The sequence below is a fragment of the Polyodon spathula genome, chromosome 3 (genome assembly GCF_017654505.1).
Source record: "Polyodon spathula isolate WHYD16114869_AA chromosome 3, ASM1765450v1, whole genome shotgun sequence".
In the NCBI taxonomy this organism is placed as follows: domain Eukaryota; kingdom Metazoa; phylum Chordata; class Actinopteri; order Acipenseriformes; family Polyodontidae; genus Polyodon; species Polyodon spathula.
In genome coordinates, this window is record NC_054536.1 from 44,092,934 (window position 1) to 44,110,955 (window position 18,022).

Here is an 18,022-nt window from a genome sequence, read left to right on the forward strand (position 1 = left end):
AATAGAAAATTGTGTACTTATAAATGTCTATGCCGAAATCAAGCATGCTTTCCATAAAAAGCATAAGAAACATTAATCACTGTACATCTCGATTGAAGCAAAAAAAGAGAAAACATTTAAAATAAATCTAAAATAGTAAGAAATACAGTAAATTCCTCCTTCATTATTTCCCAATGTGATAATTCAGTAATTCAGTTATCGTAGTTTTTGTAGTACAATACGCACTCATTTACATATCATTGAGGTTCATGAAGAGGGATGCCCAGGATGCATTGAAGCATGTTATCTGTAATTTGTTTTTCAAAGATAAAATGGGCAATAAACACAAAAGCGCACTGTCACATGTATTGTTCTGTACCCATGTGTATGTTGAGTTGAAAGCAGGGGAATAAGCCACTAAAAACTTGAATAATATTGAAATATGTATGGTTCCTGGAAACCGTATGCGAGCGACCGGTAATGGAATACAGTACTTAATCAATGAGACCGTACAATAATTTCTGCAACCAATGACATAGAATAAACACGTTTATTTTTCAGCAATGTTTTACTTTTGACAATAATACCATATTATATCAAATTGATGTCCTGTGCATTATGGTACTTACTAGGAAAATGTGGTTTACAGTATTTAAGATGTATATAACATTATGACAGGGATGGCTTTGTGGTGACGAAAGAAGAAACAAACAGGCAATACTGCAGGGCAAAAAGACGCAGTGTGAACCGTTTATTGAAACACAAATAAAATAAAAGGTTTTATTTACATATATTTACAAATAAATATAATACTCAAACACCAAACAATAGATTACAAGGGCTCCACTGCAGAACCACATGCTATGGCAACAGGGGCTGCTGATGTGTGGCAAGCTGTGGATTCCCCTGCTGAACTAAGCCCTCCCTGCCTGGGCAGGACTTGGCCAATTGTGCGCTGCCAATAGGAAATCCTGGTCATGGCTGGCTGTGATTTGAACCTGTGATCCCCAGGCTATAGGGCACATCCCGCATGCCACACGGAGTGCCTTTACTGGATGTGCCACACAGGAGCCCCTGCTGCAAATTGTTTAAAGAACATTAAGGGATTCTGGCTATTGAGCAAAGTGATGCCCAATTATTGAATTTTTTACAATTATTTGTTTAAATAAAGAAAGAAAAAAAAACTACAGTAAACATTATTATAATTATCATTATTGCCCAGACAATGTAAAAAGTCAATAATAATAATAATAATAATAATAATAATAATAATAATAATAATAATAATAATAAGGCACTTTACAATAGACAGTAAAAACAATATATAATTCAGTCTAAATACATTAAATAGTGTGGAACAAGACTTACAAGTCTTTATTTTTAATAACATTTAAATTTTTTAATAAAGACCCTAATAATTATTTAACTTGTGCATGGCTGACTAAACCGTCAGCTAGATTTATATTTTTGGTTCATTAGATAAACTCAATGAACTACTGAAAACCCAGAAGCTCGGCAAGTATATGAGACTTGAGTGACCCAGACACAGACCATGTTTTCAATTTAAAGCCAAAACTGGTATCTTCGTGTGCTGTACTATCACAATGTTTTTTTGGGATCTTTTGTTTTCAAAAGAAATTCTCATGGTTTGACAAGTTGGTACGGGAAAGATAACAGAGCTATGACTTTATTCTTATTTTAAATATGGGCAAACGGGATTCTCTGTGAAATTATTATGGTTAATTTAGTTTAACAAGAGGCCAGTCACGTTTTCTTCTGCTCCCTTAAATAATGCATTCGGGAATATTTTTACCTTCTTGTTCACACTAGCCTAGAGTTTTCATTTTACATCGTCTTCACAGCTCGCAAACTAGTCTGTGTTCTCCACGATTGCAGTTCAAACTACTTCACCATTTAATAGAAAAAAGTGTACGGTACTGCACGCAGTTAATACAAATGTGCATTATAAATATCATATGGGAGATACTGAAATTAAAGAAGGACTCTATGTTGATTCAGAAATGTCTTCATCTAGACAATGTGAGGGAATCTGGAATCAACTCCTCAGTAATGTTGTTGAAGCTGACACCCTGGGATCCTTCAAGAAGCTGCTTGATGAGATTCTGGAATCAATAAGCTACTAACAACCAAACGAGCAAGATGGTCCGAATGGCCTCCTCTCGTTTGTAAACTTTTTTATGTTCTTATGTTCTTACATTCGTTGCCTGAAAGGCTCCAATATGTCAGCTCCCTCAAGTGTTACCTGACTCATAATGTTGATAAAGAAATTGAAAACACTGCTGAACATGCTACTTACTGACCAAATCGGTGCAACAAGAAGCATTTATTGCATATACAGAGCACCTGGAGTTCTTTGTTATTTTTGGGTACAGGTACCCTTTAATGCATATTTTGGTACAAACGTGACTTTTTTTTATCCTTGGTAGGTACCCATGATAGATGCTACTTAAGGCTAGTGTACAATGAATTCCATCTTATTACTAAGCGACAGAAAAGTCTAATCAATCAGATATCCGATGACTGATCACGAAGATAAGTGTATATATCTTTCTGTGCTTCATCAAAGGGCTTCATTATTTATTTATGTATTAACTGCAAAAGGTATTTTTTGTATCTGTATTAGCTTAGGTATTTTTTATAACCTTTCTTATAAAACAACTTAACTATAAAGCACTTTTTACCAGTCAAATCGCGATAATCTGAATAAAAAAAAAAAAAAAAAAAACAGTTTTTAGTCAATTGTAATGCTTTTACCATGAGAAGGCGATTTACCCACCCTTTAAGGTTATACAATGTTTTAGGAGCGCACTTCCTCAAGAATGTGGTATGTGCATGGTATGTGCGTGGCATGTGCATGGTATGTGCGTGGTATGTGAATGGCATGTGCGTGGTATGTGTTGCTACATCACATAAATTGTGATGGTGGAGACAGAGTATGGACTTATTGAGCTGCGTGGAAACCTGGCCAGTGATGACATTTTACTCAGTTTCAAATCTGACAACAAAATGGACAGTATAAAGCTACATTTAACCAGATTTGTATTCCTCATAAAATACTTAATACAAAATTTTAAAAAGATATACGTTCAACCAGAAGTTGCATTTCATATTACTGGTACCTGAAGCCATGCAGTGAGAGAGATGACAAAGGGAAGGAGGTGTTGCATTAAATTCAAACCTAGCTTTACTACTTATTTCAAATAGGATTTTTAAACAAAATATATTTCTTAACGTATTTCACAGAACAAAAATTAAAAAATCTAAGTGATCCATAATGTGAGTAGACTTTGAACTTGATTTGCTTTTTTGTACGTGCAGAGTAAAGAGCCGACTACATGCTGCTTGTTGCTATGTGAAGTATGCAGAGGAATGTAGTATTAAGAACTGTTTCTGATACTGTTTAAAATTATCCATAGGAGTGTGTAAAACATCAAATGGCAGTAAGTGTGTGGAATGCTTCGGAACGTGTTTTACACCGGTGCTTGGATACATCCAAAATTGTGGGATTTCACAGCATACACATTTACCTGTTCTGCAAAAGAATATAAAACCGGAGTAATATTGAACAAGATAAGGAAAATTAAACATAAATAACTGACCTAAAACCCAAAAGAATTACAAGCATCTGTTATCAAATGGAGGAAAAAAAGAATATTGCCTTGAGTGGTACAAAACTAAAAACAATTGTAATATACATTATACAATTCATATTGCACAGTAACTGTATGTATGAATTACTGTTAGAGAAAAAGACATGTAAGAACAATAAAGCAGTGACTACAAATACCATTGTAACTGACTAATTCTGACAAATACCTTTGTATCTGCTTTTGAGATCAAAGGCAGAGCAGCCGAGGAAGAAACATTTCCAAATGTCTCATTTTGCTTTAAAAATACTACCGAGGATAAAGTTATCACTTATCATTTGAGCCACCCATTTACACTTGAGCACAAACAGCTAGTATTGGCCCTGTTTACACGCGTATAGCCTCTGAACTGTAGTGCGTGCCCTATGTCGTGAAGACATTTCTCCTCCCCAAAACACAGGCAGAAGTGGTTAAATCAACAACAAGCCTGTCATGTGTGTCCCTTGTGTGTTTTTATTTCAAGGTGGTCGTTCCATGCTAATTAAGATGTAACTTTGCCATCAGAAATGAAGCGAAGCGTTGAAAACTTGCATTTCGGACATTTAAAGAAACAGGTGTTATTGTATACATTTACACATCAGTCTGACAACTCTTATATGAAAATCTTCTTATGTGAAAAATACTTCTTTCTGCTATTCAACAAAAGTGAAATTTGTTTAACAGCTAAAAAGAAACATCTACGACTTTCAACTGTGTAAGTTCTCCACCTACTATCGATGACACAATTACAAAAATGAAGCTTTCCATAAATCAAAAGATTCCCTTTTACCGAATTATATATTTTTTTTATTATGTTTGAAAACTATATTAAATATAGTCCTGATGCCTGAGTCCCCATCGCTCGTACAATAAGACCATGCCAGTCTGGAGAAGGACAATGGGAGAATTTATGGATGCTGTGACTCATTTGGTTTGATAATATTTGTACAGTTCTAAAAAAGATCATATAGACAGTTTAAAAAAATAAGGCATGATTGGAGCTTCTGCTATTAACTCCTAAGCGAGTCAGCAGCTCCAGGAACAAGTCACTATCATTTCACTAACAATTCAGCAGAACAATATTGCACACGTGTCTGCAATGGAAATTACAGAGTTTTAGAGTATGACTACAGAAATAAGTTTTCTAATCCTTATTATTTATGCTTACTGAATCAAATGTTTAAACATACGCATCACTATCTAACTGGTATTGTTATGTGCTTCAAGGGCAGCTGGTAATCAAATTATCAGGTTCAGGTTTGCCAGGTAGTGTACTAAATATTGGATCTGCTTTCAGGGCCTGTTACAAACATGTATTGTTTCAAATTAAAAGACAAGCTGTTTGAAATGTGGAATTTGATTGGCTGGTTGGCTGTCCAGCAGGAAACTATTTGTTCCAAACAGAACATCCTGTATCTTTAGTGGAACCTTAGCTTTGTGTTCAGCACTGGAAGGTGGAAATGGTTTTAGCCCACCAGGGGTTTTACCAAAGCCAGCGAGTGGGCTAAAAACCTGCAGAATATCTACTTCAACCTTTAGTGTTGTCAAAGTTTATTAACTAAAACTTCTACAGAAAATGTTCAGACGCTTGCAGTGTACTAAAGCAACAGCACTAACTTTAACTTACAATTACAACATTGCACAGACAATCATTATGAAGAATGTATAAATCAAATGCCATAAAATCTATAAAATATTTAAAATCACTGTTTTCTTTAAACATGGTTATATAACTGAACACACTGTTGACAGTATCTTTGAAGATTATAAAATTATGCAATTTGCAGACTGGAATAGATAAAGCACAGATAAAAACTTATATTACATAATGGGATATACGTAGGTGTTGTATCATTCTATGTTTTAGGTAATAAACACCAAACATATTCAATCACCTGGCCAGTGGCCATGATATTTACAACAGATTAATTTCTAGCATGGTAATTTCTTTTTACAACATAATTTTTCATTTGCTCCAAATGATGTCATTGTGGTATTATTGTGATACATGGCATATTCTGAATGTACAACAACTGCTGTTAATGGAAAATACTGAATCAAATTTGTTTTAAACTTTAGTTTTCCTTGAGAAAAAAGATAGTTCTGTGCTAGTCAGCCCTATAGGTTTTCTATTCAGAGCTTTAATTTTTGCCAAAGTTTCCATTTAATACTTTTGACAGATTTTCTCCAAGTCCCTGCAGATTCCATAATTGTATGGCCTTTTATTCTAATTGCCATGAGAAATAAATAATTGTTTAGGTTTAGTGTAAATGTAGCTGGATTACTGCCAAGCAAGTTGATTGAATTGGTCCTAATATGTGTGTCTGTCTGCATACATTTATTCAACAACAGCCTCACTGTAACACTAACAAAATCCCATCCAACTTTAATTCTGAACGATATACAGAGTGTATTCAAGACAAAATGAATAACAAATCAAAGCCTCATGATGCATTTTAGTGACTCTGGGAAGAAAGATTACAGTATTTCAGACACTCATGACAATTTTTCGAATTAATGCGGGAAATTAAAATCAAGTCATGTTTTGGTATTTTATGTAAAGAACTGTACTTTATGAAAATGTGATAATTTAAGAAAAACACACAGAACTAATGATGCTGATAAAATGTTTTTAATCGAAAAAGAAAAAAAAATACTGCAATTGATTTCTCACAATTTCAGCGTTGCTGGCTGTTACATAAATTGATTTTTATTAACTTTTGGACATGTTAAGAATTAATGAGTGGGCACTAGATGGTATGATGAATATGCAGTAAAGTTATATTGACTTTTTTTGTAATGGTTTTGAGAGCAAGGAACACCCTTAGGTGTTATTACCGGGTTATATCCACAATTATATATATATATATATATATATAGATATATATATATATATATAACATATATAATATATATATTAACAAGACATATAAAGTCATTCTTTATCCTTTTTTTCTTTCTTTAACTTGTCTATATAAGCATTGCTAATTATTAACTGTAGGTATGTCTAATTAATAATCTGTCATTTTCCTTAAATCATAAAACTTTTTAGCAGTAGGCATTTTTGTATTTGTATCTGAAATAAAAATGAATGGTCTTCCTTATAATGCCAAAGATTGCTCCTTAAATATACATGTTACACCCAACTACTGCAATTAGAAACCCTTATGGTATAATGTGACAAGGTGTGTTGCAGTGCGCAGGTGTAGAGGTGATGCAGTGTTCAAGATAACGACAGACAACAAAGTCCTGGTGAAATGGCGGTTTTAATTTGTAATCCAATAATCTGATGACAACAGTAACCAATTAATGGAGGACTGGCAGTACACAAGACTACTGCTCAGCCAAATAAACACAGGGTTCAGTCCGGAAATAATGAGCACAGTATTTAAACAATACACAGTATTTAAACAATACACAAAGGTCCAAGTCCAGGGTGAGTGCTGTTAGTGCTAGTGGTGCAAAATCAATTTATCTGTGAACAATAGTGCCATGTTGTCCAGGTTTGTGCTGGCCTTAAGCAACAGCTCCAGATTGTGTTAGCCGTCCAACAAATAACAAACAGTACAATTAGAACCGACAAAACAAACAAACACTAAACACTCACGCTAATATTTCGCTTGTCCTTTAGCGTTCTCTTAACCATAAAGAAAGGAACAGATCACCTAGCCATTATTTGTACCTTCAGTCACACCCCCCCTGGTTAGCGACTGCAGCCGTTTCTCCTCCAGTCCGCGGTTGCCACATCGCTTTCCCTCTGGGGTGATGACTTAATGTACCGCAGCTGTGCCCCCTTTCTAGATGGCCGACTTCCACCTAACCCTGGGAATAAATTGTCAGGCCGACCAGTCCAGGGCACTCGGTTCCCTTTACACTGTGTCTTCAAAGGTCGGGATGGAGATTTATCACCAAGAATCATTCTGTCTCTGTCACATACACATAACTTCAATGTCATTTATTATTCAACTGGAGTTTAAATGACAGGAACATAAACACATTCACAGAGATCAGTGTTTCCTTTAAAATCATTTTACTGGCTTGCCAAGTTTAGATTTAACATCATTTCTGGTTGAGAGGGCTTAAATAACACATACTGTACTGTACTGCCTAGGATCATCCTACCCATGGTGGTACAAATCACTTTGTAAGCTGGTGGCCATTTGGCCACAGGCTAAAATGCTAACACTCTGTTAGCTCCTCCTCCCTCTCAGGTTACATTCTCATTTTCATGGAGTTGACCAGATGTAGATTTTTTGTAGAGTTGCTTCAGTTTCTTTGAAATTTTATTTAGGGCAAAGTAAGGGATATTTTGAGAAAATGTTTTGCACTTCTGCGACACTGAGAATTTTTAAAAGGTGTGTCGTTATTTTAAACCGTCTGTGCCGTAAGGCAGCACAGACATCTCAACATGCCTTTTCGTCCCTTGCTGATGTTGGGGTGAGTAGAATCTACTTGGTTTTAAAGTTTTTTTCGTTTCTTAATTGGCAATAACCATCTCTTCTAAACTGCAGGCAATGCAGAATGAATGATAATTTCCACTGTTGTACCCTAACCTGGCTTGTGCGTGTTACTATAGAAACAAGAAAAGGGGCCCTGTTCCATTAACTGTTGGCTTTGCAAGATCAACAGGGTGATGCAGATTCTGAGTGAAGCAGAAAACCTTTATTACAGAACCAAAGTTCTGTTGTATGCCCTGCAAATGTTTGGTCGCCAACGTGACGACTTTATGGTAAAATTAGTGTTCTGCGTTTTCCGTTTTTATCTTAAAAAAAAAATAAAAATCTGGGAATTTTTCAGTTTATTTTACATATATTTATTTTTTACATTGTAAGATATTAAGAATGGGCCCCTAGAGTAAGAATCGCCCACCCTGGCATGAAAAGCTAGCTCCGTCCCTGATTAAGCTGTCATGTATGGATCAATGAGTCTAAACCAAACCCCTGAAATCTGGTGATGTTATTAAGTAAATCCCTGCATGCAATACATGGAAGGCATCAAGGCATGAGACAAGCCCAAAGCAGCAATCTCGGCAGGATATATGCAAATTATTTCCACCATGGAAAAAATAATCAACATAGTTTAGCCACAGAATCAGTACTGTTAACAACAAGGTGTTTTCCCATTTACTTCAATTAAGTAATAACCTAAAAAACACCGTTTACATACAAAATGGGACTATTTCTTTAGTAGAAATAAGTACAACCCCAAGGAGGGACATATTCGAATAATTTAAACAACCACCTTTTTTGGTTCTTTTTCTCTAAAGTTTAGCAAGAATGATTTCAAACAATATATTACAGATTAGTGCTAAACTGACACTGTTTGGGTTTATAATCAAGACTTTGGTTCCCAGGAGTAACCTAGAACTGAACTGAACACATGCTCGCTCGGGACTGATGTTGCAGGGATACTTAACATGCCCTTTGCCAAGGTTGCTAGGCTGGGAAAGCGTGTCTGGTTATTTTTTCACCAAATCAGGGGATCTTCGCTGATGTTTAATGGAGTTTCAGAAGCATAAATCGTCATCTCTTGTTGGATTAAGGTTCTCTTGGAAGTAGTGTGTGTTTTTTGCCATCCACGAAGTAACAATTCCATTGTTTGTTCGGTCTTCGTTTTCTTTTTAACAGGTAGTAGTCCTCTATGCTGCACTCACTTGTACAGGCACGATTTCCATCATTTTTGAGGTTGTCCTCCACCAGCCTCACTAGTTTGGAAGACAGTGCTTCAGATGGCAAAATCGTGGGGTCAAGAAATGGCACAAAAAGCAGTGGCACAACCTCATTACTTGGGTCATTCAGCTGACGTAAACAAAATCACTGAAACAAATTATGCACTAGCTTATCTCTCAAACTCTATGTAACTGGAATTAGAAAATCAGTTGAATTTGAAGAAGACGGTGTCTCCTCTTCATCAGGAACTTCAGACAGTCTGTGTTTTATCCCTGTTGCAAGTGGGTACAAAGAACTAGCCGTAATGTTTTTCTCTGCACTCAAGTGGACTGTAGCCAGTTCGAATGGCTGTGAGGTAGTATCTCAGCTTCCACTGCTCAGTCGTGAGATTTTAAGTAGCTGCGTCAGACTTTTTGGTAAAATCTGGGTTTGACAAAACAGCAATAACTGGACATTTTAATTCAAGAAGGCGTTCAACCATATAATAAACCATATTCCACCTTGTTTGCATGTTCCGTATTAACTTGAGAGGTGCTTTTTTTGTGTTCAGCATTTTCGTTTGTTTCCTATTTAAAGCACTTGTTGCCATCTCACTCTTTTTAACCAGTTTCCTTGCTGCTGCCACTAACGCATAGACCTGTCGTACATCCTCCAAGCTTTTTTTGAATGCAGAGATTCATATTGTGCCCTGCACAGCTCCCACTTGCCACACTACCAAAAAGTAACACAGCCCGTTCGCTTGCAGAAAGCAAACACATTGCTCTGCAAACATTGGTCGTGTTGTCATGAACACAAGCTATTACTTTTGTAGCCGCTTCAAACTCTGTGTTTCTCTGATTGATCGCTTCTGCTAAGTTCACAGCTGTGTGTCTCTCATGTAATTTTCGTGTTGCTAATACTTTTGACTCGAGTTCCCAGTTTTGCTAATGTAATGGCAGGTGAGTGTTAAAAACGCTTCTTGTGCCATGCTTGTCCATACATCGGTAGTGATGGACATTGAATTACACTCCTGACTTAAATCTTGTCAAAGCTTTTCCTTTGCACATTCGTCAGTAATGAATTTGGATATTGACTTTCGACAAGGCATTTCATAGCCGTGAGCAAGATTCGCAATCAGATTTTTAAACACAGCTCCCTCTACTGTACAAATAGGTCTGATATTTAGTGTAACAACATTAACTATCAGGCCTGTTATTTCTTTTGCTCTGATGTTTTTTGGATCAACTTTCTTTCCTAAATAAGCTGTCACTGAAGGTGTTGCTTTCTTTAGTTTTTTACTGTCGTGTTTTGTTGGGTGCTGTCTTACTAAATGATCCCGCAGGTTGGTGGTATTGCCACAGAAGCTCATTAAAACTCCACAAATATGGCATTTTACCTTTCCATTTTGTTCTTTTGTAAAAAACTTTCAGACATCTGACAGCATTATTTAAAATTAAACTAAATTAACAATTTAACAAAATCTGATCCTGAAATGCAGCCTACAGGTTCACATTGACACCCAGATCCAATTCTTGTAGATATATACAGGTATTTTGTTTACAGTCTATACAGGGTCTTACTCTTGACAATGTCCAGAGGGAGCTCTTTTAGTCCATTTATGCTCAGCAGGGGTCCCGGGGTGCTGGCTTCTTGGCTCACTGCAGGGGCCAGAAGCAGTCTTGGAACTGGGGGCTATGGATGTGGGATCTGAGGATCCTCAAAAAAAAACCTTCAGGAGCAGCAGCCCCTCCGGAGGTAAAGCAGAAGGATCTGATGCAGGAACTTGTCTACACAGCGCAGCGAGCGCAGCCCCAGCACCACAGCCAGGCTCTCCGGACTCCTCCATCAGCACTGTTGCAGGTCCAGCAGGTGGCACAGCTGTGTGACTCCTATTCTTACCAGCAGCTGAGTGTAAGCAGGGAGGCTGGCGACCTCAGAATCCAGGCTTGAGTTGTACACAATGGGCATCTCTAGAAGCCAGTGCAGGATGAGGAAGTCCTTCTCTGGCCAGCAGGCTCCAGGCCCCCAGCATGCTCCGGTAGAAAATGAGCAGATTTGATGATGCCCTTGGGTAAATGAGTTTTGGGGCTGTTTCTAATCGATTTCCACATCGGTTTAACTTGGCAAAGCCTTGTCTTAATTTCCAACCAATTCAGTGGATGCAGAACATGTAGTCTCAATGTATGGGCAAGTCAACTGCAGGGGAATGGTGTATGCTTGCCTTTAACAAATGACAGCACCCTGTTTTTAGTAAGGAAGCAAGTAACACTGTTTTTAGCCATTATAGTGTTCTACTTAGGTCTACTTAGGTTGATTTAATGTTTAAACAGGTCCGCGAAATGTCAGCGAAATCCTAATTTTATTCCGCAACCTACCTGTGAAAAATACCTAAATTTGGGTTGACCCCTAGTTATGAGCAAAAACATTAAAGAATATTTTAGTACAGTTTAGCTTTGCTTCTTCAGGACATAGCTTGTCAGTGAATCCAATGACCCTCATGAAATTCACACAGCCTCACAGAGCTCTGAACTTTTATCATTTGCAAAGGGATGATCTGTTTATGCTCTGCTTGTTCCGGGTTAGGTTTAAACATGTATTTCTTTCTAGGCACTGTGCACTATATATGAGCATGCTGGTCTATGCAGTGATACATTGCTACGTATTCTTTATCCACAGGTATTTCCCACTTTGAAAAGCACCAAGCCTGCGAGACCTGGCTAATTTTTCTGCAGGGTTTGTTTACCGTTCCTGAAATATTCATGTGTTTTTTGACTGACAAACACTGACGACCTTCTTGTTGCTAGACATCTAATTACCAATAATGTAGATCAGGTCTTCTACTAAAAGAGCAATTTGAGGATCAACTATGCATCTTTGTATTATTTGCATAGGCCTTTGGGCCCTAATTAGTACTAAGTCTTCCAGCCTAGTTCAAGGAATTTGAATTTACTCATCACTGGCAAAAAATGGTCATACTTAAATCTGGATTATCATTTTGTATTTCAGTTATTTTTGCCATCACACTGCAACTGTGTCAGCCCGGTTGGCTAAATAAGAGATGTTTCATAAGCTGTTTATAAAAAATATAAGATGATATAATTTACTTCTAAGACTTGAGATGCATTTCTTTTTTATTTAGGTTTAAATAGTAAGACTAACAAGATTTATGCAATCTCAATGTGATTTATTGTAAGATCATAAAATTTTTTCACTTTTATAATGCATTTTATGGTGCAAACTAAAAGTGTAGCCAGACATAATACAATTTTACTTTTTTAACACCAGAGAGAAAATGAGGAAATCTGTAACAATGTACATGGTGCATAGCCAGTACTGTACATACAATATATACTGGTATTGCCACAAATCTCTGCTAAATACTAATTAATTATCTCTGCTGTTTCTAAGCTTTCCAGAATCCATGGAACTTCTTTCTGTACTTGTATCTAGAGAATTGATAAAACTGCCTGATCAGTTTACAGCTGATTAGATATTACAAGACCATGATTACAAGCACTCATAAAAGTACATGTTTAGTGCTTAAAATTCTTAACTAGCTATTAAAGTTAGTTTTAAAGCATTACATGAATGTGGAGCCTACTGTCCAGCACTGAGAGTAGCATAAGACAGAGATTTTTTATCCAGTCAGGTTCGTCGCTCCCTGTTGAGCACAACACTCATCAGGAGTGACTTTCAATACACAAATAAACAAATGATGAGGCCATCAGATCAGTGGGCCTCATCTGTGACCCTACAATATGACAAACTGACTGTTACTTTACATTTTTGTTTCATTTGTTCAACCTTTGCAGTCAAAGGGCAACACTGTCTAGCCAATGGTGTGGCAAGTTGCAATCCAAGGATGTAATTAGTAAATTATTGCAAGGCTGGCCCACCTCAACAACAACATTGTTAAATACTATAAGCTCTAGAAATATTTATGATCAAAACTGATATGTGTGTAATTATTAATATAACAACTCAAAGTGTTCTGTACAGCCCAGACTAAAGTCATGTAACCAAATAATGAATAATTAAGTCAAGGTCAGTATCATAATCACAAACACATACAGAAAGCAGTAGACCATATCACAGATGGTCTAAGAGGAGATATAAACTCTGACAGTACAGCACCAGCAGCTTTGTAAAATTACTGCCTCAAAAGGGTTACATGACCACCACTTTCCAGCCATCCCGAATCAAATTGAAGGGTGGTATTAGATTGAGGTATTTGCAGTTAAAAGTGCAACAGCAGCAGACAGAAAGAAAAGCTCTCCTTAAAGAGATTCTTAATATAGAGGAGGCTTGCAACTACTATTTAGATTGTTAAAGCCCATTTGTCACATATGTTTCAATCTTAACTTGACAATAAAAAAAGATGTCAAATGTCAGAATTTGACATTGAACCAATCAACAAAATTTAAAGTCAAATTGGTTTGACCCTAATCAACCAAGTCTGACTGATCAGGTTAAGAGGTGAAGTAAACAAGAACACCAGTGCATTAACAACCTTGAACTGCCAGGCAAGCAATAATTATTATCCCTGTTTGTGAAGCATTTGACATATTTCATCACTGTGCAAGACGAAACCAAAACTTGCTGTCGAGTCCTGCATCAGTCAGTCAGTGAATAATATAATGTGGAAAGGACACTTACACCCCTTGGAAACTAACTGGTTAACTTAAAAAGATCCAACTGAAACCCTTAACTGCAGACCTCTTTACCTACAAAAACACAGTGCTTGTACTTTACTTTTACAATTAAAATTTAATATTTAGCTTTAAGAAAAAAATAAATAAACATCTGTGCCCCTGTACTAGCATAATGTAAACTGAACAATATGAAAAGTGAGATCATAACACATTGAAATGAAAGAATGTGGTTAAAATGATGTTCCCAAACAAAGCAAATAGGGTACGTGTTGCATGCTGTATAGCAGCTGTGGTTACATGTATTGTTTGAAAATTGTTTGAAAATGTTCTCTTGCGCGTCACCTCGCGTGCCGCCTCTGGCCACCCCTTTGCACCCCCTTTGGTGTGAATGCCTTGATTGAAAACAATAGCTTTTTTTTTTTTTGTTGTTGTGCCAAGTCACGTCCGATGTGAATGCCCCTTAGGAGAGCTTAGGATTTGCCTTGTTTGGGAACATCATTTTAACTACATTCTTTCTTTCATTTCAATGTGTTATGATCTCACTTTTTATATTGTTCAGTTTACTCTACACTGGGACACAGATGGGTATCTGTTTTTTTCTTAAAGCTAAACTATTTATCCAATTGCCTTGTATTTGTTCTTCTAGAAAGCTGCTGTTTACAAGACTGTCTTGGCACGGTTTTAGACATCTATGATGACAAGTGCTGCCATAAAGTACACAGTCCCCTTTGCATTTGCTAATTAATACTTTCCTCTTCCTGTGATTACACAGATTATACACAACATCTACAACAGGGTTTTATTTTATTGGACAGGTCTTGTAAAACACATTCTTATATTTACACAACATTTCAACATTGCAATTTGGGTGGTGCCTGTTTCAAAATATAATGTTATGGAGTACAGGAATTAATATTGTATCTGGAGGTAATAGATTTTGAATATTTAGTTCATTTCAAGAAACAACACCCCAACATACATAATACTGTGTCCTCCAAGTCACTCTGACAAGAAACATATCTGTGAGTGTTCACAATGGATGTATATTAACAGTTTGTAGCTGTGAGATTTTCCAAATATTTAATGTATAGTGTTTATCTGCCAAGCCGTCTGTTTTAGGATTCCATTGATAAAGCCCTAGAAGGTAAGGTGACAGACCTCAATGACTTTCCACCTCAAACACTGCTGAGACAAGACAGCTACAGTGTATGGAAGCAAGATGCCAGTATGTTGAGGAAACCCTTAACAGTCGTTTCTGTCCCCTATTGAAATGGGCAGGTTCCACCATTTAACAAGGCTCACTGAGCATACAGGACAGGCAGGCTTATTGTATCTGAAGGCAAGACAAGCTGGAATGCCAGACTCTATCCCACCCTGAGTTAGATGCACAGGGAGAACCAAAGGTTGTTCTCCTGTGGCATTGCAGACTCCATCTGTCCAGCCCGGTAGCAAGTGAACATTACCCCAGCTGAACATAAAAAAAAAAAAAAAAAACATAAAAATGTATATTTCCCCAGGTAACACCTTGGACCAATGTGTTTAATAAATTGATTACACGTTTTTTACAGACTGCAGTTTGGGTCACGCTCCAGAAAACAGAGCAGTTGCAAACATCTTAATATTATGCACTTTGCACATACTACGATTTACATATACTACAACTGAACATATTACGAGTGATGCATGACATTTTGAATTTCCCTACACATGAAAAATTTGAGTAAAATGTGGTCCTTAGCAAATTACATTATAATTGGGCACATGGATCTCTTGAAATACGTTTTTAAAAAGTGTAAAATGTAACATCACATCCATACTATGAAATTAATGATCATTTATGGTAAAGAAAAAAGGCTTAGAAGGCTTTTATCACAATTGGACAAGTGGTTTTCTACACACTGCATATGCAGTACAATACAAAACAGTGGCGGTGACAGAAAGACAATCGGATGGACAAAAAAACAGCTTCCAAACTGCACTTCACAATTATAATCTGCAGCCTCCATAACTTTAAAATGCTCAATCAGAATTCTAAGGTAAATGTATAAGAAACTAAGTCAAGCAGACACACATTTTGGCTAGCGCCTTCACAGAAGGCAGGCAGCTGCTTAGTCAAGGTGTCCTTGTATAGTCAGATGTATTCTCTAAATAAATAAAATGATACCTTAAACTAAGGATACCAACCTAAACATAAATTATTGTTATAATTCTTGTGAATATTAAAATATTGATTTTCCCTCCAAAAAGTCAGGGGGAAACATTTGTGAAGTGACAGGATATATCCTGTAATACAGTTAAAAACATTGTGTAACATAAAAGTGATTTTTGTGAAGAAGCTGAACAGTAGTTCAGATATCAGCTTGTAGAGGAAGTTGTAATGCTCCAGCCTACCTCACTCTAGGTTAACTATAGGATTGTGCAAATGTATCCACAAATGAGTATTTCCCACTTGTATTTACTTAGTCAACACCCATCCTGGTGTATTACCTTTAAAGTTATCAAACAATTTTACTATGGATGTGAAAGGTGTTTTTGAACAAAATGTAACATCTGATTTGTAAATTGTTTTAAAAGTGCTTTCTAGACATTAACAATTTAAACAAAATGCTTTACACATTTTAAATCATGTTTTCCAATATCTGCTACTCAGCTTTTACAGACTACACATCGGATACATTGTAAGAGCTGAGCTAAAAACGCAGCCCTATCAGTTGTGATAATTGAATAAATATACATTCCGTACCCTTTGAACATGCGGGAAATTTCATTTTTTGTCTGCAAATGCTAAACACAATCAGTACTATAAAATGCATAAGATATACCGAGCATTTACAATATAATGCAATAGTATCCATGTGTTTAGTGACAGACTAAGGCCCTGTCCACACTACATAACCTCTCCAGAACCACTTGAGAAAAAAGTTTTAATTAATCCACCTCAAAACGTCCACACTAAAGTACCGTTTCATGTTTAGTCGGGTTTAATGCATACAAACACTATTAAAATAGTTTGGTTACAGGTCCCACAATACGATAGTCTCCCACCATGAACTGCCTGTTTACAACCTTGCAGATATGGAGTCCACGTCCACGGAAGACATAGTCCTGCTTAGCATGAACATTATGGGTTTATTTCTTAAAACCACTAGGTATGGGCAATGGAGAAGGCAGCAACAGTCTCGCCATAGGCAAGCTTTGCATAGTCTCTGTCAACATGCCATAAATATGAGTTTTATTCTACAAACTATGCTTCTTTGGGCTTTCATCACAATTAGTCCCAAAGAGCTAGAACAAGTGAGTGGTGGGAAACGACTGTCCTTTGCACCTGGGTTGATAACGACTGGGTCAGCAACATCGGTATGACCAGGCACACATTTTATACACTGTGCACAGCTGTCAGACAGCATTAGTCGCCAGCGCACACACCTTTGTACAGCGGCACTGGAACAATTTTTAAAGTGGGGGTGCTGAAAGCCATTGAATAAAACTGTAACGTATAAACTGTAAAACTGTATATGATGGAAGCCATGCAGAGCCAATGCGGTGGCGCTGAACCCCCTGCACCCCTAGTTTCAGCGCCCTTGCCTTTGCATCACAATCAAAGTGGAAATGAGAGTAGCAATAACTCTGGTGTTTAACAACAAATGTGGAGTATCAAACTCTCTGGCGCCAAAACATATCAGAAAGAATTTTGGGATATTGGAGGTCACACATAAAATGTAGTTTGGTATTACAGCGTCCATACTTCTTTCAAATCGCTGTACCTGATGCGACCTAATTTAGAACCGGGCTCGAGACTACCCCATGAGGTGGTATTTATAGTTCCCGAGTACCGATTAAACCCTGCATAGTGTAGACGCTATAGTGTGCATGGCTTAAAAGTTGTATTTGACCGCTTTGTTTGCTGACGGTAAAGCTGTCAAAAATACTGCTGTTCCACAACCTTGCATTTTAAAGGACAATTCAGTCAAATGTCATTGCACCTGCAATCTCTCGTTTAAAAAAAAAAAAAAAAAAAAAAAAAGGTTTACTTAGGGCAATGCAACTAATAAGTTATGCAGAGTCTTGAACACTGAGAATTTAACATTTATCAATT

At 36.9% G+C, this 18,022-nt stretch overlaps 1 protein-coding gene across 2 annotated transcripts in view; it reads right to left on the reverse strand.

Annotated features, from left to right (window-relative positions):
• The window catches only part of LOC121313118 (epidermal growth factor receptor-like), a 151,451-nt gene that overhangs the window by 132,212 nt on the left and 1,217 nt on the right, over nt 1-18,022 (reverse strand). The window lies entirely within an intron of this gene.